Source organism: Haliotis rubra, unplaced genomic scaffold (genome assembly GCF_003918875.1).
Source record: "Haliotis rubra isolate DU_JTF1 unplaced genomic scaffold, ASM391887v1 Scf273, whole genome shotgun sequence".
In the NCBI taxonomy this organism is placed as follows: Eukaryota; Metazoa; Mollusca; class Gastropoda; order Lepetellida; family Haliotidae; genus Haliotis; species Haliotis rubra.
This window is the reverse complement of record NW_025766814.1, coordinates 263,620-284,714: the sequence shown is the minus strand read 5'-3', so window position 1 is coordinate 284,714 and position 21,095 is coordinate 263,620. Positions and strand designations below refer to the sequence as shown.

General features: G+C 37.3%; 1 pseudogene; it reads right to left on the bottom strand.

Annotated features, from left to right (window-relative positions):
* Nucleotides 1-92: 92 nt before the first annotated feature.
* Nucleotides 93-20,889, bottom strand: LOC124280751 (annotated as a pseudogene).
* Between the last annotated feature and the right edge of the window lie 206 nt (nt 20,890-21,095).

The window sequence follows — 21,095 nt, the reverse complement described above, 5'->3', positions numbered from 1 at the left end:
AGGTGGGGTGGTGGGGTAGGCTAGTGATTAAGGCGTTGGCTCATCACGCCAAAGACCCGGGTTCGATTCCCCACATGGGTACAATGAGTGAAGCCCATTTCTGGTGTCCCCCACCTTGATGTTGCTGGAATATTGCTAAATGCGGCGTAAAACCAAACTCAGTCAGTCAGTCAGTCAGTGATAGGTTACTACATGAGCCTATTGTCATCCGAGGGTATGATTGTTGCATCAGCAGATTGTTAAGGGTGTGATAAGGTCCTTTCCATGACCTATATTATATACATGTGAATAGTTGAACGCACACACAGTTAATGGGTGACCTTTATAAGTTTCCTTCAGAATATTGACTCTACTTGAACTTCAGAAGACAAAAGAAATGTGTACCTTAAAATCTTGGATGAGTGAATGAACTTATCAAGAAGATACAATAGTAGTCAGGTGACCACTTGATACGCTTGTGGTATTTGACCTGAAAGTACTTGTATATCATATCGTCCCAATATAAGAAGATACTGCTAAAGTAAGATAATGATTTGGGAAATCTTTAAGGATATTCTTTCTTTAAAAACAACCCTCAATGAAGCTGGAGTCGGTCAATAATAGTCTCAACTTTAAATACAGATACTTTATTCTATAGAGACAATTTCATTTCAACTAAAAAGCTGCTTCAATGAGATGAAAGATAGTCAACCTGTGGAACATATCTGCTTCAGCATTACAGCAGTGCTTGGTGGAAGGGTAATTATGTGGTTAAGGACTGAGATAGACCTACAGACTTTCATTACGTTATTCTTTCAGTGAGACATTTTCATTCTGATGCTGGTTACCTCTGTTAAGTAGCCTTTCAGTGTCAGTTTTCCACAAGATATTAACTTTTGTGATTTTGATTTAGAATTTACTTTGTTCTTATTATTGAAATGACAATGAGAATAATCAGAAGAATGACAAGCAGATCTGTTTATTCTTTATAGAGAATATTCAGAATAATGGCAAGCAGACCTGTTAATTCTTTATAGAGCTGTCTTCTCTCATATATGTTGCTTGATTATCAAGTGAATCATACATCCATTATCATTAAAATAATCAGGTTATTGTGAATACTCATACTGGTTCATAGTTATAATATTTATGATGGATATCTTAACTAAAACTCTATTTAAAAATACTAACATGATAACCTTTCCTCAATGGACATTTGAGGATAAATTGTGTATAATTGTTTATAAAGAGACTGTTATTTTAGGTATTTACAGAATACATTTCCAGCAACCAAAGTTCAAGGAGATGCTCTCAGGAGCACAGTTTGAGACTTTACTTAACTGGATGTTGCTGAAGATATCAGATAGAATGGCAGAGTTCATCAAGTCCCGTAATAAACTTTAAACTGAACACATTATAATGTAAATAATACCAAGTTGTGCTTTTACTTTCTAAATGTGGACCTAATGTTCTATGTGAAAGCACTGTTTGAAGACAAAGTATCAGATTTTATCAACAGCAGATGGGTCTGTATAGTCTAGCACATGTGATCTAAATAAAGTTGCCTTAATAGACCTACATGAGGACTTTAGAGTGATATAAACAAGTTAGTGAATGGTAATTTTGGAAATGCTATAGAATTGTGATGTATGTCTGGAGAAGATTTATAACAATGTCTTAGATTCAAATGATATAGGAAAAAGCAGAAAGAAAATCACTGTTGAAACACCTCATTGGGATTTTACAGATGTGTTGTGTGTTCAAGATGAATATTAAGTGTCAGCAATGACAGTTTCATAGTTACTATGGTTATTGTGAGTTATTGAATAAAAATAATGATTCATATTGTCAAAACTTGCATTTGTACATAGAATAAACCCATTCCCATTGTGTTATTGTATAGTCATGGATATGAAAGGATGTTTAACCTTTACAGAGGATCTTTCTGCAGCACTTACATTCTGCTGCTGCAGATGATGATAGGGTATGTTTCACAATGTTTGAGGTTACATTTACTGAATTCTTGTATATATACTGGGCGGTGGGGTAGCCTAATGGTTAAAGCGTTGGCTCGTCACGCCGGAGACCCGGGTTCGAATCCCCACATGGGTACAATGTGTGAAGCCCATTTCTGGTGTCCCCTGCCATGATGGTCCTGGAATATTGCTAAAAGCGGCGTAAAACCAAACTCAGTCAGTCAGTCTTGTATATATACATGAATATTGTTGGGAATGATAAGTAGGTGTGCACAAGGAAACACTTATTTTTTATGCAAATGGTATGGTAATTGTACTGATAAAGCAGGACATGCTTATTCCTTTTTTCTCCAGGTGTGATTGGTCAGTTTCTTCCAGTGGTCCATTATATCATTTTCGTCATTATTCCGCCATTCACTCCCAATGAAATCTGTGTTCAGGAAATAATTATCATTATGATTATTTTCTTGCATTGTTATTATATTTTAACAGTGATGGGACATGCCTACCTTCAGCCAGGCCTCAAACATTTAAATCTACAGTCATAAATTTGATGACTGCAATCTATAGGTGTGCAGCTTAAATCGCTAGAAGTTAAAAAATTTTGAGTTTTGCAGCAAAACTTAAAATGACAAACAATCAATAAAATTATGTCGTAAACGTTTCTTCTGGATTATGGTTGCCAGTTTTCTGTGGGTGACACAGATACATACAGAATGAAAGAGGTTAAAACTTTTCTAAGTCATAGCTATCCCTAGTGGTATGCCTAAATATCTACATTGTTATCTCCCTTAGCTGTGACGTCACAGCATTGTTTTTTGAACACCTTCATAATTTTTTCTGTATGGTCACACACGAACGTGTCAGAGTGGAAGAGGTTTATTGTCAAGTTTAATCTTACAAAGTTATTCATGTACGGTCAGTAGAGATCGCATTTGGTCACCAGACAATCGCATTGTGACTTTATTATTACTTATTGTAAAACCTTTTTGACTTTGTGTAGTTTAGAAATGTTCCTGCCCTTTTTGAACTTTCCCGCCATGTCGCAAAATAAGTACGTTCAATGTCAAAAATTTATGGCTGAGTTCTCTATGTGCATCATGTTTTGTTGGAGCTCCTTGCACAGTTGAAGATCGCTGTTTGTTATGTTCTGCCTTATCTACGTGGGAAATGGATTAGTATGGATAAAGCACGTAATCAGGTGAGGAAGAGAAAATTGTCAGAGATCTCAGATTCCTCTAGAAGTAAAATACCTGCCTCTCAGCCTTCTAGTTCTGCAGTTAAATCGGACTCAAAGTCAAAATCTAAATCTAGATCAAGTTCATCATCTAGCCAGGATGTTTACCACCAGAACGTACTCCAAAGTTATCTTTACCACATTCTTCAGTTGTAAAGGCTACCCGGGATAATTACAATGAGGCGTTGGCCAAGTCTACTTCGCTACAGTCATTACCTAGGATTCCTCAGAGACCAGCCTATGCCATCCACAGTCGGGATCTGCCAGATAGTTTGCCTCATTTGGATAAGGACTTTAGTTTACTGGAAGCTAGGAGTCACAGAGACAATGTCATACCATGTCTTCTTAGAGAATTCAAGGAACTGGATACTGCAGCCTGTTCTTCTATTGACATACTATCATATATAAACTGGTTTGTGGGTGGTGTCCGTGCTCTGCTTCCTCCGGTGTTCAAAGACTATTCGGGAGTTAAAAAAGATACCTTAGTGGCTATGTCGGTGCACGAGGTTGCATTGGCTCACTCCTTCCTGGATGTGTTATATCAGAGTGTATCGGATGCTACTCAGAACCACGTGTATTCACTGGGCAGACTCACTGCTTGAACAGGACTCATAAGTTAAGCTCAGTTCGGAATTTACCAGAGTCTACTAAAGATTTGATGTTCCAGCAGCCATTAAATTCTGAGGAGATTTTCAATGGTCAATGTCAGCAAGCGGTGGAAGCAAAAAGATGCTACTACTTCCAGGAATCTCAATCAGCGTTTGGCTTCGGACCTATTGAACCAAAATAGATTCAGATCTGCTCCTAGGGGTAGGAGAGAAGGAACACAGTCTAGCTCAGGCTCCCGCTCACAGTCTGTGAATCGTCGTGCCCCTCTACAACGTTTAGCTTTTAACAGGGCCATGGATACTAGGCTACATACTTTTATTCCATCTCAGCGGGGACCTCCTCCTAGTTCTAGAGGTAGAGGAAGGGGGACTAGGTCCTTTCGCCCCTCAAGGGCTAAGAAGTTTTGACTCCATACCAACAGTTCATTCTATGACTTACGATTTGGATCTGTCCCCGGAGTTGGATTTCGAATTTGTTCAGCTGGTATCTCCCTTGCCAGTAGGGGGTCGTCTAGCGCAGTATCACAAGAATTGGGAGCAAATTACAAAGGACACTTGGATACTATCAGTAGTTCGTCGGGGGTTCATCCTACCTTGGGATGCCATCCGAGCGGTCGCAGATTTTTTTATTCAAGGTCAGCGTCTAGTTGCGGCCGAGAAAGCTATTCATCAGCTATTGGAGCAGCAAGCAATAATAGAGATATCCCCACAGGACACTTCAGAGGGGTTTTATTCTCCCGTTTTTCTAGTCCCCAAGAAGGATACAGCAGAAATGAGCATGATTATAGATCTGAAAATCCTCAACAAGAATTTTCTACGAAAACCACCAAAATTCAAGATGGAATCTTTGAGCAATCTGCGCAGTCTTATCCAACCAGAAGCCAAGTTTATAAGCATGAATCTCAAGGACGCCTATCTTCATGTGCCTATACATCCTCGGTCACAGAGATACCTGAGGTTCGCAGTAAATGGTCGCAGGTATCAGTTTGGAGTCCTACCATTCGGCATATCCCTTGCTCCTTGGCTGTTTACGGCAGTGATAACTCCCATTGTAGCTTTTCTTCATCACAGACGCATAGCCATTCACGGTTATCTGGATGATTTCTTAGCCATGAATACGATCACAAACAAACTTGTAATGCAAACAAAATTTATAATTCATGTGTTTACGCATTTGGGCCTAATCATTCATCCGGAGAAATCGGAATTGACACCCTCCCCAAGGATAAAGTTCTTAGGAGCAGTTTTGGATGCAAGAACTTGCCGTATTTATCCTCCACAGGATCATTGGGAGAATTGTTTAAGTCACGCAACACCACTTTGCCATTGCCGAATCGACAAGATGTTACGGATCCGTTAGCATGGTCAGTGGATGCCATGTCAATACCTTGGGAAAATATGATTACCTATGCATTCCCTCCGTTCAAAATGTTACCGGAAGTGGAGAAGAGACAGAGGACTCTTGGATTCCCCAGTGTCTATCCCGATGATTGCAGATTTTCTCCTATTCCTGAGAGACATCAGAAAACTAAGACATAATACTATAGAAGGATATAGATCTGCCATTGCTTCATTTTATGATGTCGAGGGATTGTCAGTCGGAACTAACTCTTTGCTTCATAAACTGATCAGATCCTTCCAAATCAAGGATGTAAGGTCTCCTACAATCTTTCCGAAATGGGACTTATGCTTAGTTTTGAAATGTCTTACTAGAGCCCCTTTTGAACCCATGCAGGCCGCAATCTTAAAGTTTTTATCATTTAAAAAAGTGTTCTTGTTGGCTCTTGCGACGGCCTCCAGAGTATCGGAAATTCATGCCTTGGACTTTAGATCAATAACATTTTCGGAAGGTTATATGTCCTGCAGAACATTACCAGAATTTGTAACAAAAAATCAGTCTGCTGCTAGCGGGCCATTCGGACCAAGGGTTTATAAAATTCTGGCCTTACCTACCACTGCCTCCAGAGCAGACAGATCAAGATTATTGTGTCCTATTCGTGCTTTACGGTGGTACATTCAGAAAACTCTTGACTTCAGAAGGGGTTGCCGTCGTTTGTTTCTTCCATGTAAGCAGAACATTGATTCAGAAATTTTAAAAATACCATCTCATCATGGCTCAGAAAGACTATAGATGCTAAGTTTTCACCTCATGAGATTAGGGCACCAGCTTCATCTTTGGCAGCTTGGAATTCAGTTTCGGTGGAACAGATAGTATCTAGTTGTCAATGGAAAACATCAAATACTTTTGCGAATTTTTATCTTAGAGATGTTGCCGTGTCCTGGGAAGGCCTATGAAACTTAGGGCCTTTAGTGGCGGCACAGCATATATCCTCTGCCTGACCTCTTTTCCAAAAAGGTGTGTGTGTGTGTGTGTGTCTGTGTGTGTGTGTGTCTGTGTGTGTGTGTCTCTCTCTCTCTCTCTCTCTCTCTCTGTGTCTCTCTGTGTGTGTGTGTGAAAGTGTGTGTGTGTGTGTGTGTGTGTGTGTGTGTGTGTGTGTGTGTGTTCGTGTACGTGTACAGCGTGTGCGTGTCGCGTGATGACCTCAGGATCAACAACCTGGATCAACAGGACTTATGGATATTGGATACTTGTTCAGGTAGATTTTCATGAAGATCTACAAGATTATCGGGTGAGAAATTAAATTATATCTAATATTATCTAATAGTGAATGGTGCTGGTTTCACAGATCACATGATTTGGAGAGAACTCTTAGATGTTGGGAAGTTGTTCTAGAGGATTAGTTTAGGAAGGGTAGTATATATATCTGAGGATTGATACATGAACCGGAAGTGACGTCATAACCGGAAGTGATGTCATAGCCAGTAGTCATGTCATATGTAACGTCATAAAGCCGGAAGTGACGTTATAGGTGATGTCATAACCGGAAGTGATGTAATAAACCATCATAAGGTGATGATGTCAACGTCATATACCGAAGTGGCGTCATAGTATGATAACTACGGGGGCGTCATAAATTGACGGTATAGTCGGTAGATAGTCGAAACGAAAAGTGATGTCATGTCTGAAAACGAGGTTTCAGGATTAGAATAGGTTCTCGGTATTAGTTAGAACATTATCATCAATTAGGAATTAATTCCGTTATGGTCTAATTTCTCTCCAAATATTTCAGAATCTTCCTTCATGTTAACTTCCTGTTCTAGTAATATATTAACACGATAATATGGTGGCGAGAATATTGAACAGGAAGTTATCTAAGTCATAGTTATCCCAAGAAGGGAATTCGGGATTCCAGAAGTATAGTGGTATTCCTATGTTTCCTCATTCACTGGGGCCCTCCATCCTTATGTGGGATTCTGGCAACCATAATCCAGAGGAAACATTTACGACATAATTAGGAACAATTACGGATATTGTTAGTAATTATTAAACTTACCTCTGGATTATGGGATCTAGGACCCTCCCTAACCTCCCCGCGATGTGTATGAGGAAAAATAATTTTAAAAAATAATAAAAATAAAAAAATTATGAAGGTGTTCAAAGAACAATGCTGTGACATCACAGCTAAGGAGATAACAATGTAGATATTTAGGCATACCACTAGGGATAGCTATGACTTAGAAAAATTTTAATCTCTTTCATTCTGTATGTATCTGTGTCACCCACAGAAAACTGGCAACCATAATCCAGAGGTAAGTTTACTAATAATTACTAACAATATCCGTAATTGTTCCTTTCTGTCTCATTCTATAATGCTAACATCCAGATCAGATGATCAAGTGATACAGCCTCAACTGTGTGGTCATTTGACAAGATAACTGTTTATATATATATATATCGGTCATAACCCCTTAGTGCACATGGGTTATTGTATGTATACAGTGACGATGATAATAGATCTGTGATAGAGACATGTGATCAGTCATGAGAATACAGCCACATTATGAAACATGATGACAAGCACATTCGTCTCTGCAAGTACTATTTACATGGTAAATGGTGGTATTGTTTGTGTGTTAAAGGTTATGGAGGTGTCCAACATGTCCATAAATTGTTCCATCACCGGACATTGAGGCTATCCAAGTCTGACCAAGTATAGCAGTTGAGTACTCCCAGGCAGAGTGAGCTTGGTTAATACCTCATCTCCCACTCATCTTGGTATTTGGGTCTCAAGGTCATTCTGAATGTTATCTGATATCTCTGACAGGACATTGTCACCATCATCAGCCTTCTTTTAATATTGTGTTTGTGTAACGTGTGTCATGAAAGGAATATAGTGCATGCACCAGCCACAGGTCAATATCAGCAAATTCCTTATTATTATTTTTCATCCTTATTCATTTTCCGCTCAGCACGAAGTCATGCTTTTGTGATTCTGTATTTTAACTCCAGACTTCATATGGTCATTCTATTGATAGCAGATTTCGGAGATTATAAAACAAAATAATTGAAATTTTAATGGCAATTTAAAAAAAAGTGGTTGTGTATTTGATACCTCCCCAACCCCACCCTAATCCAATACAGTAGTTAAAGGCACCATATCACACCACACCACTCTAAAAATAAATAATGCATTTCTCTCAATAATACTAACCCTTAGGGAAGCTGCCATATACTTTATTCCAAAAACATTAAATTAAAAAGTTTGAATGAATTAATGCAATGTTGCATTAAATCGACTCTCGCACCCTCTACTGGCCAAACATTATTTCATAGAGTTATGTCCTTTGGAGCACTCTTTATGAATATGCTATGCACAACTTGTGATTGAAACTAATTCGTCAAACACCAACAAAACCATGTGCGACAGTTTTCGATGTACGGAGCAATTGTTTACATTCCATTTTGCAAGTTCTCTGTTTGGAAGCTGTTCGCCTCAAAGTTTCAATTATTGATTTCAGGCAAGTCGTAAGGGAATAAAAAGTCTTTTATAGCATCAATAGGTAGAGGTGTGACGATGCAGAAATATCGCGATATCATGGAACGATATGATTCGATACGATGCATATCACGATATGCTATCTTTTGTTATTTTCTTTAACTCATTAAGGCTGAGAGCCGCATATTTGGGGGCAAATTAATCAACTCCTCACAGCCAGTGACGTGTTTATGGGGCAGGTAATTGGCAGTTTCTGACAGTGAGAGCCACATATATTCGTCAACAGAAAGCACCTCTTATTCAGCGAGAGACGCACATGTGTGTTGTACTTTTAAAAATCGCACTGTACCTATTATTTCAACAAATTTAGTAGTACTGAGCAAAGATTAGCTTGTCTTGCGAGAGATGCTACCTGTAGTGTCAATCAGAAGAAGTATTTAAAGTGTTTTGATAGCAATTGCTGATCGTTATCATAGGCTTGTACAGCGTTTGGCAAATGAACACATGTCGGTGAGAAAGTTGATTATGATGTTTTTACAGAGGCAAGTGTCTGGTATTCTTAATACTAAAATACTTCGTATGCACATTGATTGAATTAGATGTAATGGTTTAGAGGTTACTGAAGATTATATTTTCTTCAACTTCCTTATAAATAGGAAACAATATCCGAAATTTCAAGGACATACAAAGAATTCAAACACAATAGAATAGTTTGAATTTATATTTTAGGTATTATTATGTTATCATGTTTCATATAATGAAACATAATGTATAAACACAAATAATTATACATCCAAGCTCGAATAGATTAGACATAATTTAGCTTACTAATTTGAAGCTTACTGAATTGTAACTAGTTATTTTCTATAATCTAAAGTTGATAATGTTACCTAATCAAATATCGTGCCTTTGCATCAAATATATATACATGTCATTGTCATTACAACAATGAAATCTTTGACTACGTTTGTTACAAAACACAGTAAGTTGGTAATTCAAAAAATTCTCACACATAGACAGCAGTAATATCATAAGTTGCATGTAAACCATTCAAAGGTATTTCAAGCATTTTTGTTCAAGCTGTTGAAAGTTTCATGTTGATTTGAATTGTAAGTTTTCTATGCAATTTACATGAGCATTGTGTAAAACATTTGTATTTGATCTCTATAATTATCAAATCTGGTGTAATTATCATGTGTATCAATGAACTCAGTCTCTATTGATCCATCGTCAATAAAAGCTGGATAGTATATCAGCTACGGTATTGATACACATGCGTATAATCATTCAATCAGATTACAGTAATGAGATAATTGAACACTTCTTTCGACCTTGAAATAACAGCCTCCGGTAGAATGCATATGTAGTTACGTCCTTGTTCAAAGATTTGTCCCGTGACAAGTGTAAAATAAACATATGCGCTGTTATATCATTGGACAACTTGCTCTTTATGGAGTCACGCCCCTCTCTGTAATGTTTATGCATGCATGCACATCTGTAATCTTATGAACCTCGTTTGCATTCAGTATAAATATAGGCACGCCCTCCTTCATAAATATTTGGGGGGGGGTTCAACTGCAAGTTTATACACTATAATAATTCAGTATAGTGTCATTTCATGAATTCTGTAATACGTGTACTTTAGTTTGGATATTCATTTGTATCAAGGTGAAGATTATATTTACATGTACAGCAAACCATTATGTTTTATGTACTAGTTGTGTGCGTAAAATCTATATGAAAATAAATACTATCTCTACTCAATGGTTGGATTTCCATCGCTTTGTTTTACGTATCGAAAAACACTAAAATGAGGACAAATAAACTCGCCAAAGTGTCTATCTACTCCTATTTGTCTTATGTGTATATTTCATACATCGTTACCAGTGTGTATGTTTGCAATACAAAACTGTTACATGATAGCGTGAGTTGATAAAGCCGAAACCCAGCATATCGACTGGTCAACGATATAGCCAATAATCAATCTCTTTCCAAGCTGTTGAGTGACCAAACGTGCTCTTCAGAAATTTTGCCCACGCCCCTTCACCTGTCCTTTCCTCTGTGACAGGTATCTCCTGATACGATTGGTCACAGATAACATATGACCAGCCACTATATTGAACAGTTGAGATACCGAACGTTCTATTCGGGAAATTTGATGACGCTCTATCACGTGACTCTTTTTTTTATTTCTATGCAAGGAATATGTAGTATACATTTTTTATATGTATGTTTGTATGGTCACGTATGTTTTCTGCATTAAATCTAGATGAAACAAAGTGCCAAGCTATGTTAGTCACAGACTAGCTTAATAGTACTTTCATTAAAATAATTCGTATACATTAGAAATGCATCGGCAAAAACGCTATTTTCGTCGAAGATGACAAAGTATGTAAGTAAATTCTTCTTTATGTTTTGTAAAATTAAACTTCAGACAATGATATGAGAGAGGAGAATTTGTTTATGTGTGTCTCATCTCTTACATACAAAGAATACATGCAAATTGTGATAAAATATAAATGTACAAGCCGCCAAAGGTCTACAAGAGGAGCTTGCAATAAAATTACATAAAACTTTGCAATACACGATATGTATTCACACCTGCTTTTTTCCAACATATATCACAATTAAACAATCAGGACTTGTTTGTACGACTAGACAGTTTCCTGTCATCTCCGAAACCTGCCAGGGAAATCAGGTGTTATTAGCACTAATTAGTCTTGGCACAGAAAGGGGTTCCAGGTGTTGAGTAGTGAGGTGGCTGTTGGGCTTAATGAGTTAAAAAAAAGTGTATTTTGATAACAAGAAACAGTGTAAATTTTGACATAACCGTCAATTTATGTTGAAAATTCACAATTTTAAGGTCAACGATACATATCACGATACGGAAAGAAGTATCAATATATTTATTGTCAGAAAAAGTATCACGATTATCGATACTACAATATATCGTCACAGCGTAAAACCAAACTCACTCACTTACTCACTCAAATATGAATGCAAAGTGAAATCTGGAATCATCAAAGAGAATTACGTGTTCTCTATTGGTGTCTCCAAGTGTTTCAGTTGGTGATGTCAGTAAGTTTGAAGACCCAGCCCCACTGACATGGCATCTGGTTGATAGGGATGGCAGGAACGTTGATGGTCATCCCACCAGATGACCGCTTGTCCCAGGTAAACTGGCCCTGGTATCCTAGAAGGGTGACCGTTGTGCCCGGAAGAGGGCACTGGGGCACCAAGGGCAAGGTTATTTGTGGTTCCGTTAGGCCAAGAAAATATGGTAGCATAGACACTGCCTTCATTCTGTGTGTACCTGTAAACAAAATCATAAAGGGTTCATTAGATATGCTATTAAAATTAACAATTAAATTTTGTTGCTGTAAACATACATTTTTATTATGTGTATTTTTTCGGACTAATGCAAGAAGTAGTGTAAAATGTTTCAGAAGGGTTATGTAAGAGTTGAATGATAAAGATGCTTTCATGATCTGTGATGTGCTCTTTAAAGGAGAATACTTGACAATTGCAATAATTTGCTGGGTGAAAGATAAAGTCATCAGAAACATGTACCCCAATTTTTATTTAAAAAATATGATTTATTATGTTTTTGTCGCGAAAACAGTTTCTATTATCTGAGCTTCGGCCATTATGCTGGAACTCACGTGACCTTTCCGCTTGTGACGTGATATGTGACAAACGCCTGTCATATTGCCAAAGTACAAGCTCTACAGTAATACAAATCGTGTTGTTTCTGTAATTTGTAAATTGTATGATGGTGCATTCCATTGCCAGGGATGCACGGAATCATCGAACAATGGAAAGAGCCACCATTTCTTCCGTTTTGCAAGTAAAGAGACAGATTTAGGCAGGAGAAATGCTCCGATCATTCTGAGTCGGACGCATATGAAGGAGACATGCACACATGGGATATGAAAATCCCAAAGCTGCAGGGCAAGGTTATTTGTGGTTCCGTTAGGCCAAGAAAATATGGTAGCATAGACACTGCCTTCATTCTGTGTGTACCTGAAAGTACAAATTGTCCATTGATTGTTTAGGGGTTATCAGATATGCTACGGCAGTGAAGAATTAGACTTTCTTTCACATTAACTGTGTCAGAAGGCTTATTTAAGAGGTGTAGAGTTCATTGTAGAGTATTATATAATCATGCAGTTTTCATGGAGTTATGGAAATGTTCATTAACACAGATAAGAAGTGTGGTTATGAGTTCAGTGTAATCATGAAACAGGCATCGAAAAATGATGGAGTCACATTCATTTGCTATAAATGAGAACAACAGTTTGGGTAGGGAGAATTTGATAGGGTTGGTTCCATAATGGGAACTGTAGGATGTTATTATGAGGCCTAAATATTCATGTGTATGGGTATTGGATTCTTTGTATATTTATGTGCTAACAACAGAAAATATATTTGGTTATTAATATATATTTTGTGTATCATACAAAAATACAAAGGTCATCTGGAGGTCTTATCATGCTCACCAAACACGAGGAGTGACGGTATCGTTCTGATGGGACCAAGGTTTGCTGCTGTAGATAGCTTCTCCATTGACCTTCAGCCACTGTCCCAGGCCTCGTAGTCTCTCCTCATAGATCGGTGTAATCATGCCATACTTGGTAGGACCAACATTGATAAGCATGTTGCCACCGCAACTGTTGTAGGGAAATTAAAATGTCATTAATGCTATTCATTCACACATTTCAGAATGTTATCTTATCTTTACAATCAAAGTAATTATAACGTAAACAATCTAAGTTTTTCATCTTTAGTTGAAAAGTAATCATGTACTTGGTGATACTAGGTCATCTTTAGAAGAACAAATGTAATTCTCTTTTTCTTTGATGACTTGAAGCGGATTGGTTTTCAGTTGGACCAGATAGACTTGTATATTGTATTGAAAGAGAAACACAAGAGAACATTTTGATAAAAGAAGGGGAAGTAAAAATGATCACAGACAAAAATAGGAGAATGCTTGTCAGTGGAGACTATTTTGTCACTTCTATTCAATTGAAGCACACCTGAATTTCCAAAGTATTAAAATCACTAGGTTTGAGAAAACAGGAAGTATTGTGATCAAAGGTCACTGATCATTGCATAAGAGACAAACAGTTTCAGAAACAAAAACAGAAAATATATGACCGAAGTGTGTTTGGTAACTGGCTTTAGCTTGCAATTGTTGTTTTCTTCAGCCACTTACCCAACACCTCAGCCTGTAAATGATGAATTATTTGACAAGTTGGACACTGGTACAAATGAATAGAGATGCTGGAAATGAAATCTCATATACCTTACAGTTTCAGCAAAGGTTTCAATAATTTCCTCCATGGTGAGAAAGTCTTCCAGGGCGGCTTTTCGGCGATATCCCCAGGAGGCCTTGTCTATTGTCATGGCATTCTCCCACTTCCTTGGCTGAAGGGTGCCTGAAATTGTCAGTTAAGATGTCACAAATTCCATAGTACTTTACTGAAATGATAAAAAAATGATCCAGATTTGGACAATGAATGTTTAGGTGTAAAGTATAGGTGTAAGAAAACTCAGTTGGTACTGTACCAATGATTAGGAAGAAGTGATGGGGGATTGAGTGAAGTACAATGTATACATTTGAAAACAAGGTATCGGTTTAGAGGGTGTAAAGGGGTGGGGGTAAGGTGTATGTGTGTGTGTGTGTGGGGGGGGAGACACAGAAGGTGTCAAGTGAGGGAAAAGGCAGGAGATCAGATCAGCTTACCTGGATTGTACCTGTCTGAACAGGTGAGGACTCCCCCATGATGACACCCTATGCCATTGCTTCCCCAACGGTCATTCGTCACCACAGTATCCTTGACAGGACTGAAGATGAAGATGCTTTTGTGTATTTTTAGTTCTTACCTTCATCATAAAGGCACTGAAGGAAGGTGATATTTTTCTGTAGATACAGTGAATGATCTCCTCATATGCCTCCTTGATGAATCGATCAAGACAGTTAATTTTTTTTATGCAGATCAAAGTGTCAACTCTAATTTACATGAGAATGTATTATGTAGTTTCCATTTGGCATTAAATATGTGTCAATATATACTGGACAAAAATAGTTAGGGATATGTGTGAATTTTGAAAATATTAATAATGATATATTTATTCATTGACACACTGATAAAATACAGTACAACCAGAAATTATTGAGAATTTAAGATTGTAATTTAATAGAATTTTTTCACTCATTACTCACATATTAAATGTGAATATTAGCAGAACATAACTCCAGATTCAAAGACAGGTGAACAGTTAGTATTTTGTCAAGTCACCATGGGCAGCAATGCAGGCTTCAATGCGGCGGGGCATACTACTGATCAAAGAAGTTAGAAAGTTATGGTCCATGCTGTCCCAATATCGGACCACCTCTTCTTTCATTTCAGCAATATTTGTCAGGTTTTTCTTATTGACACTTTCCTTCAAAAGTCCCCAAACATTTTCTATTGGATTTAGGTCAGGGCTATAGCTTGGCCAATCTAATAATGTCATATTTTGGGTCCGAAACCAGGCCTGTGAATGCTTTGAATGATGTTTTTGGTCGTTGTCCTGCTGGAAAATGCAAAAATTTCCATAGAACATGTGAGCAGATGGAAGTAAATGTCCCTCGAGAATATCTGTGTACCGCTCACTGTTCATATTCCCTTCAAATACACAGAGGGACGTTGCCCCTAACACAGATATGCCACCCCACACGTTAAATTTCGGACTGTACTTTGGGCTGCTGATACAAAGGTTTTTCAGTTTGTTTGGTCCAGAATTTCAGTGTATTAGGAAACAGCCACACAGAACTTTCATCTGAGAAAATCACATTGTCAGTTCTAATTGTCTCCTTACAGACAGCCACAGTTCCTCTATCAATCATATCCAGCCTTAAGTTCTCTAAACTCCTTCGTTTGTTTTTAGAAACAAGAATACCAAGCCGCCTCCTGTCACCGACAGTCAATTTTCTGGGCCTACCTGCGCCTCCCTGGTGCTCAATGCCATATCCATTTGCAATATTTTTCAAACATGATAAACAGTGGACAAAGGGATGCTTTAGCTGATCTGATGTCCTTGTTATAATACTCTAAAATCAACTTCCTCTTCTCTAAATCATCCATACTGAGGATCACTGAAAATGTGATCTGCTAGCAAGTAAACAAAGGGGGATAACTCTTCACAAATTAATGAAAAAGGATTAACGGAGTTGTTCTCTCTTGAATGAAACCAAGCACTTGATAGCTGGTCAAGGTTGTTTATACATGTACTAGAAATCCAATTAAACATATTCCTAAAATTCTCAATAATTTCTGGTTATACTATATCAATCATAAAAATACCAATATCCCTAACTTATTTTGTCCAGTATATATAATCACCCAACTCATGATTAAGAAGATCATTGGGTGCTGATTCATTAAAGACACTTTTGTACTTTCACTGTACAGATAACAAGAACACGAAAGACAAAAACCCTTGTGTGACATATTGAAATTCTGCCATCCAACTCGAACTGATACTGATAGCTAAGGACATAGCATGTCTTGTCAAGAAAAGACTCTTTGAAGATTCTAGATCCCTTTTGATGAGTAAGAGTTACCCACAACTCTGCCTATAAAATGAATTTATCTTTAAGGAAATGTCCTTTCAGTTGAGAAGAACAGTTTTAAAAGCTGATGATGCAGTATTGAGTTTTCCTGTATTCTTCAAGTTTGGCAATAGATATGTTTGGTTTTTTGCCCAAACAGTTTGTCATATTTTTCAGTTTTGTTGAAATTTGATTTTAAATCATAAGTGCTTGAAAGAAATGCTTAGGAAGCATGTTAATCTTTCAACTATATTGAGCAACCTACTGTACCGGAGAACATTGTATGCATTGTCATCCAGTGTCTCAAATTTCTCTGTGTGTAAAGGGATCAGGTGGAAAGAATCAGATCTAATGCTTTCACCATACATAATGATTCATGGGGCTATGATGTCAAAGTATAGCAGGAAGATGGATAATCTTGCTCCAAGATTGTACTGAAGGCTAGGACCATGTATGTATAGTAATTCTATCCTTTAAAGTGGCAAGTCTAGATAAGCAGACTGTACCAAGACGCCAGAGGGATATTTATATTTTTTTAGAAATTATCATTTAAACTATTAATTATTACCGTAGAGACTTGTCTAGAAGATGGAGACAAAGTTGAATTATGGATTTCAACTTGCAATTATTCCTTAAATGGGATGTTTCAGGTTTAACACAGCTGCTATTCATCAAATAAGTGAGATTAACAATGGCCCTAGAAATTCAGTTCCTCCATGAATATTGCTGCATTTACGTAGTTTAAGACATGTGGCGTCAAGCAGTGTCTGTTGTTCTCGTGGCTTTGCCTTTCATCATGCTGCAGAGAGTATGCCTGTATGTAAAATGCTTGATAATCTGCACATTAACTTCTTTGAGTGGCATATTGAAGTTAATGTGATTTACAATGTGGAAAGTTCTATGGATATACAACTGCTTTATTGTAATGTAATTTTGGTGTAGCTGCTAACATCAAGCAAGTGATGTATCTTGCAGTACTGAGGGGTTAACTTTCTGTGAACAGATTGCCTGGAGAAATCATATGAAGGGCAACCAGACCAAGTTTTAAAGTATATGTTTAAACATTTCTTTCAAAATTCAACCCTTTAAAGATGCAAAATGTTGTAAAAATGTGACAAATACTGATGTCCACTGGCTACACATATATATTTATATTGCCTGCAAGTCGACCTTCAGCTGTATTGTTCATAATTGTTTCTCTATGTCATATTCACAATGTTACTGCCAAAATTATTAAATAAGGATGGACCATGAACATTTAAATAGAACTCCCAAATTTGAAATCAGATTAGAAATTTGGGATCATTTCAGTTCTAGTTTCCAAGGTTATGAGGCCCTCATGGATAGATATGGTTGGAATTAGATACCAACCTGTCATTGTAGAGCCAAGCAATAAAATTTGTAGCATCCCAGTAGGTGTCTGGTCCATACGATCCATCAGACCATACAATGTCAGGCTTGTAGGTGTTGACAAGCTCAAACAACTCTGGCATTGTCTTGTTCTGAATAAGAAAACATATACAGTGCTGGCATTTTTTAATATTGAATAATTGCATATAAACTTTTATTTAGATACACATAATATAATCCTATGTGTCCTCATGTTCTCTACAGTAATGATAATCTTGTGGAAACAAACTGGACTTCAAATGAAAAAAGAGTTTGTCTCAGGAGGATAACTCAAAGACCATTTAGTATTTCTTAAACAAGACATGATCCAAGATGATTTCAACTGAAGTTCAAATTGATAGTGTTTTCTCTTCCAGAACAAAGCTTATGTTACATTTGTATTTTCATCACTGGTGACTTTCAAGTTTATTTTTTTAATCTTTTATGTTTTTTCCTAATCCCATTGAAACCGAGTTATCCATATATATCTAATAGAGTATGTTCAGGTGTTCTATATTTTGTAGGGCTGGCTAAAATCAGAAATATCTGCAATGGGACTATTTATAAATGATTATCAATCTGAAAATAAAAAATATGACAATTGTTTCATCAATAATATTGTATATAAGCTAATGAAATGAAATAAAGTTTTCAAATATTCAGACCAAACACTAAGTTTGGACTTTATTCATGGGCTACTTCTGATTAATGTTCAACACTGTGTTTTATTAGTATTCTAATCATAAAAATGTCACCACTCAACAGTGATGTGAAAAATGTTGATTTGTTTTTCACTTTTGCTTTGAGTTACTTCTTTCATAGTTATCAAAGCTTGATCAATATTAGACATGAGGAATTCAAAACAAGAATTTTCTTACGAACACAAATTCCTGAGTTGTGAAGTTGTTGGCGACATCCTTCAGATACAGAGGATGGAACCACTCAAAGAGGGAGTGATACAGGCCGAAATGGAGGTCTGTCTTGCTGCGGATGGCCTGGGCCAGCTCACCTGGCAACAAATGTATTCTTTAATGTGTTAGACTTTTTGTTGTGTAATACTACAGACATTTTTATGGAGGTTCTGCCCCAGCTTTGCTACCATAGCATCTCCCCTGACAAATCTATGTTACATTTTAGAATATTGTTTCAAGTACATTTTATGTTCAGTGGAAAAGTTGTAATGTTTGAAATTTGTACAAATATCTTGCCCATTGAAGATCTAAAGGAACTTGACATGTAGTATATGAAGCATATCATGTATCTGTGTTTCTAATGATCCCAGGGGTGGTGGGGTAGCTTAGTGGGTAACATGTTCACTCGTTACGCCAAAGTTCTGGGTTCAATTCCCCAAATGGGTACAATTTGTAAAGCCAATTTCTGGTGTCTGCCGCCATGATATTGCTGGAATATTGCTAAAAGCAGCATAAAACTAAACTCACTCACTCACTCTAATGATCCCATCACCTGATTTGAAACAGAGGTTTCTAATTACTCTGCAAACTGTGTTTTTTGCTTTTTTCCACAAACAAACAATACTTAAGCCAGCCGAATGTCTCAAGAGTGGTTGAAGTGTTAAGATTAAAAGAAATGGATGAACTCTACCCATCTCATCCATTTCTTTTCATCTTACCATTTGTTTCTTTAACACTTCACTCAGCAATATTCCAGATATATGGCAGTGGTGTGTAAATGATAAAGTCTGGACCAGACAATCCAATGATCAACAGCACAAGCATCAATCTTTCAATTGGGATACGATGGCATGTGTCAATCAAGACAGCTAGGTAGACCACCCAATCCCATTAATCGTCTCTTACGAGAAGCATGGGTTACTGAAGACCAATTCTAACCCTGATCTTCATGGGTCTCATCTTACTCACCACTGACCACCAACCTATATTTAGCATGGCATCTGTAGAAGTGCCAGTGTCTTATACTCCCATACTACATCACACTTAATCCACATGGAGGGTTTGACTACATAGTATGATGATTACATTGGCCGAGCACACCTGACAACAAATGTATTTATGAGTGACTTTGTTTGTGTGTGGCAGTATTCTTGCTCGAAACCACTATCTATTCCAATCAGGACTTGACCACTTCATCCACATGGATAGTTAACTGCATGGGACAAAACTACATATACCAAGCACTTATTAGTGTCTTATATAGTTTCTTACCCACAATATCTCTTTTTGGTCCAACCATCTGGGAGTTCCAGTTGAAGGAGACATTGGTTGGCCAGTTGCAGAAACCTTCATGATGCTTGCTTACAAATACAATATACCTGCAAAAAACAATCATGGTGTTAAATGGGGAGATTGTTTATTGAATAAAACAACGCAGACTTTATGTCCTATGTTACCAAATCATATAAACATTGCTTCACAACTTAAGAAGTAGTTTTCCAAAAACGTTTCATATCTTGATTACTGACATTTCATTAACATGAATATACTGGATAGGAATAGTAGAAATTGTCTCATACTTAGCTCCAGTCTTCAAGTAGTTCTGCCCATGTGCTGGCATTATAGAATTCAGTACATGCAAAATCAATCTAAACGAAAGAAAATATCACATTTTCCTAAAATTCAAAATTTTCCTACACATGTATAGTTTCTTTTTTTGAAGAGTATAGTTCCACCCATGGGTTGGAATTATAGAATTCAGTGCATGCAAAATTCACAGACAATGTAAATGAACACTGACTTTCTGCCCTGTGTTACCAATTCATATAAACATTGCTACACAGACAAAATTTGTTTTATCTAAACATGTTTCAAGTCTTAATTCTTGACATTTGATTAGCATGATTATACAGAACAGGAATAGTAGCAATCATCTCATACTTAGCTCCAGCATCTGCAAATAGTTCCGCCCATGTGTTGGCATCATAGAATTCAGCTGTAAAATCTTGAGCAAAATCGGCATAGGTCCAGTCTGGTCTGTAGTTGTTTTTCATGAAGTCTATGCAACCAGCTTGCTTCTTCCCCTGCCACTGTTCCCAGAACCACTCAGAACTGAAACTTGGTACTGAGAACACTCCCCAGTGGATGAAGATTCCAAGTTTAGCTTCATCGTACCATGGTGGAAGGGGGCGGGAATCTATGGAAGCCCAGTTTGGTTCATAGCGAACTTCTGGAATATCTTCTTTGTGTAAAGCACTTGTTTGGATAGTTACAAGGAGGGTTAGGAAAACCGTACCAGCCTGAAGGAGAGTCATGTTGACTGTGGTGTCATTTATTGTTGTTACGATAAGAGAGTGACTGATATCGTTTCTAGATATGTTTGTGTAATCGGGGACAAGGTCATGAGGATGATTATTTTGTCTGTGCATTATGTGGTCCTGTGTATCAACCAGAAGATGTGACTGAGAATGTTGGTTGACTTGTTATTTAAAGTTGCAATATTCCAGCTATATGGCCATGGTCAAGACAATCCAGTGATCAACATCAAGAGTATCAATCT